Genomic DNA, 8,064 nt, shown 5'->3' on the forward strand with positions numbered 1-8,064 from the left:
ACACAATGTTTTTAAAACTTTTTTGCCTCTTAGTACTTTTTTGAAGTCAGTTTTTATCGTGATATTTTGAATATTTGTCAAATCCACCACATATTTGTATATGGTTAAGTACGATTGTAGAGACTAATAATATGAAAATTTATTTATGATTTACATTTTTAGGTATATTTTGAACCATTTTAAAAAGAAGCCATATCTTGATAAAAAGAGCTTTATCGAAAAAATAGAAAGAGGTAAAAAAGTTTTAAAAACACAGTGTTTAACTAATGGTACCACAGAAATAATTTAATTGGAACGTACCCAAAAGTTTGGGGGGGTTAAAGGGAACAAAACCCCCATAAAATTTTTATGGGGTGCACAAATTTCACTATAATTTTCCTTTAAGATGTTACTGCAATAATATTGCTTCATGTCCATTTTCAATAAAAAATCTTTAATAGTTTTCGATATATTCGAAAAAATCGAATTTTCATTTTGTATCTTCAAAGGGCTGTAACTTTTTTTGTGTGCATATTTGTACTAAGGTAAGTTAGGTTCATTCAAATTATTTTTGGTCCCAGAATATGTGATTTAATTTACGACCAATCTTTTCGGGACACCCTGTATAATAAATGGGATTAGCTGGCTTAAAAATTCATAATCTACGTTCTGTAGAAAATATACAGTTTTTGGTTTCTTTTTAACTAGATCTTAATATCTAACCAAGCATTTTAAGACCTTTTTATTATTTTTTCGATGATATATTCATGTTTTTAGTTTGTTCAAAATATTCTAGATGATTGTACACTATAATAGATAGCCAACTAAATAAACACAAAAATTTTATTTTTGTTACAGCCTGTATATAAGTTTACCTATATATACAGTGCATTACGCACCACCTTAAAAATTGGGCATTTTTGATGTCTCGAATTTCCTAAACCTGTTGTCCCATCTAAGTGATTTTTTTATAATAATATAGCCTGAGGCTATAGGTTACTGCCTTATGCTTGTCATGCACGGGGAGCTATACTGTAATATATATTATATCACGTCGCTCTCTATAGTAATGAGTGAGCCTGCACATACGGAACCATTAGTTCCCTGTCTGCAGGCTCACTCATTACTATAGAGAGCGATATGATATAATATACATATATTACAGTATAGCTACCAGTGCATGACAAGCTTAAGGATGTAACCTATAGCCTAGGCTATATTATAAAAAAATCACTCAGATGAGACAACAGGTTTAGAAAATTCGAGACATCAAAAATGCCCTATTTTTAAGGTGGTGCGTTAATTTCTTGGAGAAGTGTATTGTAATTTAATGTAAATAATGTAATATCCAATAATTGTAATTTAATATAAGATGTAATATAAGTTCCTTAAAAATATATTTTTTATTTCCCACCATACATTCTCCACAGGTCTAAATATCGATGCTAGACGTCCACCGGAGGTCCTCTCAGGACGTTAGATGGACGTTCGGCAGCAAGACATTGGACCAAACTGGGACATCCTATGAAGGTCCAATTGACATTCACTGAACGTCCCCTCGGACGTTAGGTGGACGTCCATTGGACGTTTGGCAACGTGGCATTTGGACCAAAATAGGACATCCTGTTAAGGTCCAATTTACGTCCCCTAGGACGTCCGATTAAGGTCCAATGTACGTCCCTTCGGACCTTAAGTGGACGTCCAACAGACATTCGGTAGCGCGACATTTGGACCAAAATAGGACGTTCCTTGGACGAAAACGGACCTCCCTAAAGTCTGTGAAGGACATCCTTGTGCTATTAGGGATGTAGGTATATAGTATCTTTATTCTATTATATTCTACTCTATTTCAAACCTATTCTATATAAGTATCTACACATTACACCTATTATCATCATCATCATTCTCTTTGCCTTATCCCTATGCAGTGTCGGCTTCCCTAATTGCATTTCTCCACACAATTCTATCTTGAGTCATATCAATGTTAATCCCCTTTACCAACATGTCCTGCCTTATCGTCTTCTTTGGTCTTCCTCTCCTACTCCTTCCAGGAATCTGCACTTCAGCTATTCTTCGTATTGGGTGATTAATGTCTCGATGTTGAACATGACCAAACCATCTTAACCTATGCTCTCTCATTTTGGCATCAATTGGTGCCACACCTAGACTTCCCCTAATATACTCATATCTAATTTTATCCTTCTTTGTCACTCCACTCATCCATCTAAGCATTCTCATTTCCACCACATGCATTCGTTGTTCCGCTTTCTTTTTCACTGCCCAACATTCAGTTCCGCGCATCATAGCCGGTCTTGTGGCTGTTTTATAGAATTTTCCCTTCAGCTTCATTGGAATTTTTCTGTCACAACACACCACTCGCTTCTTTCCACTTCATCCATCCAGCCCTAATTCTACTGCATGCATCTCCATCTATTTCTCCATTACTCTGTAATACCGATCCTAGGTACTTAAAACTATTGCTTTTCACAATCATTTCACCTATTATATTATATTTTACTTTATTCTATACTATATATCTATTCTAATCTATCTATATATTTCATTTAATCTGTTACATTCTACTCTATTCTGTTTTAAATCAAATAGTTTATTAGTAAGTATCTACATATATATTACATCTATTCTATTATATTCTACTCTATTCTATTTCAGTTTATTTTATACTATATATCTATTCTAATCTATCTCTCTATTTTATATTTATTTTATTAATCTGTTCTATTCTATTCTGTTTCAAATCAAACACTTTACTCAAACAAAGAAACAAACGACATTCAAAAGCTTCTAATAAAAAAATCATTGCATTGGTACTACTGAAAATATTGACATTTTTACAACATTTATTCCAAGTTCCTTCAATTTTTTTGAGGACAAGAAAATTTTGCTTTCAAGAAATTCACGAATTTATTGGCGTCAAGTTAATAACGAACAAACTTGGATGTCAAATTGTGCTTTGAGAACACGTCAAATTTGGCCTTGAATAACTTGGTCAATTTATTGTTCAATTTATTGTTGATGTAAAGTGCACTTTAGTTATTAATTTATTCTGTAATTTATAGTGCAACAAAAATATTTTCTTTTTCGTTAATAAAGATTTATTGACATAAACTGCGATAGTGAGGTTATGTATACAAAATCAAACTGATGATCAATATTGGAAGGTGAAGAATTTATATCAGATTAAGTGCGTTTTTATTTGCTGTTTATATTAATACATAATATCACTAGCGTGATACGGCATTTTTTTAAAATGTTTCATTTAAACATACACAAAGCGTCCTTATAAAATTTCAAAAAACCGCCACCATGAGCAGGTCGGTTGATTTTGCTTTGACACTTTGTTAACGCTCGGAGCGAATAATAAAATAATTAAACCACAAACTGTAAAATAAAAAGTAAATAACCATAGAGGTATATATTAACATAGAGGGAGCCTACCTTCCGCGCTTCCTGACGACAAGATCTCATGGACTGGTTTACTGCATCTCTTTCTAACACATTGTATCGAAAATCTATGATGACATTCAGTGTGAATATAGGCACGGAAGAGGAGGACAACTGTAGCAGCTTTACTGTGGCTTTACTATGCGTAAGAGTGAAACAGCACTAATCCAAATAAAAAAGATGGTGTCGTCACTTCGCTCTGAAAGACACTCTCTCTATGCTAATATATAACTCTATGTAAATAACAAATTAATTTAATTGTCAACTGTCAGTTGTTAAATATGACAAGAAAATTGACTGACAGCGACATCTCTGGATTGGAATGATAACTAATTTGCTGTCTTGACCTTGACAATTTACGTGAAACGTCTATGAGTATATATGGTTTGTGGTGGGCGCCGTCCAAGGTCCCTATACCATAGGTTGTATGGTAACTTTGACATTGACAAATGAAATATTGTCATCGTGGCGTCACCCAGACGATCAATTTTACGAATTGTTTGTAAACATAATAGGATACGTGGTTTGGAGGCTATATCTTGTTATTAAATATCGTTAGTGTTTTAATTTGTGTTTATATCTTGAGATATAATGTATCTATAGATATCATTAAGTGTTTTTAGTATAATAACTTAAACCCAAAACTCTTTTACAAGTGTTAAGATACATTTTAATGTGTTTATATTTAAGTACCTACTTACTTACTGGATTTTCTTTCTGCTGTATTGTATAGTAAAGGACATTCTTGTATAGAGACATTACAGTTCTGTAACGTCTCTTGCGGTTCTTCAGCTTAGACTTCCCTAATAACACAAAACATTCCATGAATGTTCCTAGAATGTACACACAGGACATTGAAAACATTCCTGGAATGTCCCCAAATGCACACGAATGTCCCTGGAAAGTCCCAGGAAAGTGCTGTGTCAGCATTTTAAATATTCTTAGAATGTTCTCTTGGAACATTCCATGAATGTCTACGAATGTTCTTTGGACATTCACAGTCTATTTTTTAGACTGAATGTCTTGTTGGAACATTCCATGAATGTTCTTTGGACATTCACAGTATATTTTTAGACTGAATGTCTTGTTAGAACATTCCATGAATGTCTACGAACGTTCTTTGAACATTCACAGTATATTTTTTAGACATTCACTGAAATATATCGTCAGTAATGTGACAATACCTCCTATATGTTTTTTCATGAGGTTTGCAGGAGACGAAAAACATTTTTTAAGGTCACTTTCTGTTTTCGTAATTATTCTGACTTTTTTGTAGTAAATAGATAGTTGAATTTACTGCAAAACAAGTCAAAAAATATATGAAAACAGGAGGTGGCCGAAACAAGTTTTTAGTCTATCTTACAAATCTCTTGAAAAAAACATAGGAGGTATTGTCACATCACTGACGATATGTGGCCATACCAAATAATACATCCTTGATAAATATAAACATTTTTATTGCAAAAAATCTTTACATACATTTTTTAATGTAATTTACTGACATTCCTAAATATTATAAAAAAATGTGTCACATTTGCTTTGTAAACCTTTCTTTTGCTTTTCGTAGCCACATATTCCGTTTCCTTTCTGGTTTTTTGTAGACCACTTCTCTCAGCTGATTCTAAAAGAAAATAAAATAAAAGGTAATTTTTCTATCCTTTACAATTAACAATCAGAAGAAATATTATTTACAGGTAATAATAGGCATAAATAATAATAATAAAAAAATAAATATTAAATAATATTTAAATAAATAATAAATAATATTTAATAAATAAAATAATAATAATGAACATTTTGTATTTTGACAACGACATCCGACGTGGAAGTAGAAACCTTAATAAAATTATTTTTTCAAGTAAATTGTGGCTTATTTCCTCATTAGAATAGTTAATTACAAAAAAGCCACAAAGAAATAGATTTTTCACAAACAAATAAGTATTTAGTATTCATTATATTTATTGTTTTTATTATTTACTTTAATGTCCTACTGGTACATTATTTGACAAATAATGACATTTCGAAGTCTGTTAAGTATGATATAACGCCCTTGGGCATTAAATTTAAATAACGACTTAGATACTGTCAAGTTGACAAATATCAACCTAAGTAAAACTATGGTTACCACAATTATGTTACTACTGTTACTGGTAAATGTACTTATTTAAAAACTAATCAATTCAAAATTCATTCAAATTTTTCGCATATAAAGAATAATTTAGTCAGACATTAAACGTTGAAGGCACCACAGGTATTATAATAATAACGCTTTCGGTCAACGTATATCCCTCAGGCCCTTGTTAAAAACACCATTGACCTCAAGCGTTATTATCCTTATAATACCCTTGGTACCTTAATAACTGTAACATAAGATTATACCTTAATTCTTGTTTTCTATTTCTGATGTTTTTATTTATTTACATTGAATATTAATCTGTTTTGTTGTATAATCTACTTCGCAATAATTATGTGATATATTTGACTTAAAATGAATTCAAAAATTTTTTGCAGTTGGGCCACAATGTCAACTTAGATCTCCGATGTAGATAATGAATTACAACAGTATCTATATTGTATAGACTGTATTATTAATTAGGTTATTTATTTATTTATTTATTGAAATATACATCCACCAGGTATAAACCCATAAAGGTGTACATAAGAAAACTACATACATTGACTGAACACTTGATGACAAAATATAAAATAAAATAAAGAATAACCAAAAATGTTTCTGTTGTTAATACACATACACAATAATAAACAAAGACCTTAATAAAGAAAAATAACATGGCATCAATTCGATAAGCTATTGCGTATTTCGCGTTTAAAGATGTTAAAACCAAGAAAAAAAATGCATATACCTGTGTGACATAAGCTATTGGAACAGCACAGTCTCTTAAACGAACAGATGAAAGTGAAGTTCTGTCAATATCTTTTCTAAAAAGTGTTTTGAACATACTCCTCTATTAACAAATCTGATCTATACTTCATGTCTTCTTCGCAGGATCTTCTGGAAAGCTAAAAATACAAAATATATGCATTACTAAGCATTATTAACAAATTTTAGTTTTAAATAAAAAATATGATTAATGGACTCACAAAATATTATAAAACAGCTTAGAAATTGTTTATTAGTATAGTCGGTTCCCCAAACTCTGACACAACTGGCTAGTGATTTTAGTAGGTAATTTTTTTTGTTTTTGGCCAATTTTGCCAAAATTACAGTAATTATTAACTATTTAGTTATTATTTTTTTTTTGCCAATTTTACCAAATTGGCAAAATTATTTACTAAAATCACTAGCCAGTTGTGTCCGAGACTCAGTAGTACTGAGTTTAGCAAATCGACTATAATATTCTGTGTATTCATTAGTTGGTACTGCATATTATAGTGTGTGGTCTACCATCCTATTTATAAAGGCATACATTAGCAAAAACGCAAAAAGAATTACTTTAGTTTTACAAATCCTATTGTTATTATCTCTATTTACTATTTTAGTTAGGAATAAGCGAAGTTTGTGGCTTATTCACAATTATTATTAAAATAATAAATGGATATGGCCAATTATTAACTTATAAAATAAAATAATAATTCTTCTGATTTATGCCTTTTATTCACTTTGTTATATCTAGGTTACTTAAAAGATTTTTTATGAATAGTATTATTAGGGTATTAATAGTATTAATTTATTTTCTGAAATACAGGGCATGCCTTCGTTTACATATTTGCATACTAACCTTTTAATAGGGCTTTTCATTCACAGTCATTTGTTTGGAGCTTCTGTCATAATTGAAACGTTATTCCTGCAGATTTTTTTATCTACATTTGTTTCTGCTACTCCAACTGCGTTAAAAACAGGACACCATTTTATTCACTATGTTAATAATACTATTAAAGCTATTATAAAAGTATCCGAATTAAAAAAATATTCTTAAAAAGCACAAATAATACAAACAACTAAACAACGATCCGTGGCCAAGATGAAGATGCCAAGATGGCCGAAGCGAGGTCGTTGGTTGGTCGTTTTTAGTCACGTGATGCCCTCTCAAGCGCCATGCACAAAAATATATGCACGGCGAATTTGAAAATGAACGCAAAAGAAATAAATATAAATGCCTCTCTTGGGTTTTGCATAAGTTATAAGTATTTTTTTTATTAACAAAATCGCATTCCAAATTGAATATTCGCGAACAATAATTTTTATTACATTTGTATGTTTATAATATTGTATTAATTGAACTTGGGAAACTCTTTAAATTTGACATATTATTGCACTGTAGGCCTAAAGTGTCACTTAGTTTGTCTGGTATGTTATAAGTAATGTTGTATCTGTTACACGTATGTATTATTTCGCAACTTAAAATATAGGAACATTGGTAGTATGTTCACAGAATGTCTTATGGTAACATTCCAGGAATAATTTAAACAGATGTTCACCGAATGTTCCCTAAATGTCCAGGACATTCAAATATTGATAGAACTTTGGTAGTACATTCCTGGAATGTTGTGTGTTGTTAGGGTTATTGAACAATATATCTAATTAAGTCTAAGTATAGATAATAGATCTATTATATGTAATTGTTTCATATAAAATTATAACAAATATTGCAGCCATCT

General features: G+C 30.9%; 1 long non-coding RNA gene across 1 annotated transcript; it reads right to left on the minus strand.

Annotated features, from left to right (window-relative positions):
- Positions 1 to 4,884: 4,884 nt before the first annotated feature.
- LOC126882147 (uncharacterized) lies at positions 4,885 to 7,840 on the minus strand. The gene is made up of 3 exons (XR_007697171.1): positions 7,185 to 7,840; positions 6,309 to 6,465; positions 4,885 to 5,065 (listed from the first exon to the last, which is right to left on the minus strand). It is a non-coding gene; the product is annotated as an uncharacterized LOC126882147 (long non-coding RNA).
- Between the last annotated feature and the right edge of the window lie 224 nt (positions 7,841 to 8,064).

The sequence above is a fragment of the Diabrotica virgifera genome, chromosome 3, assembly GCF_917563875.1.
Source record: "Diabrotica virgifera virgifera chromosome 3, PGI_DIABVI_V3a".
In the NCBI taxonomy this organism is placed as follows: Eukaryota; Metazoa; Arthropoda; class Insecta; order Coleoptera; family Chrysomelidae; genus Diabrotica; species Diabrotica virgifera.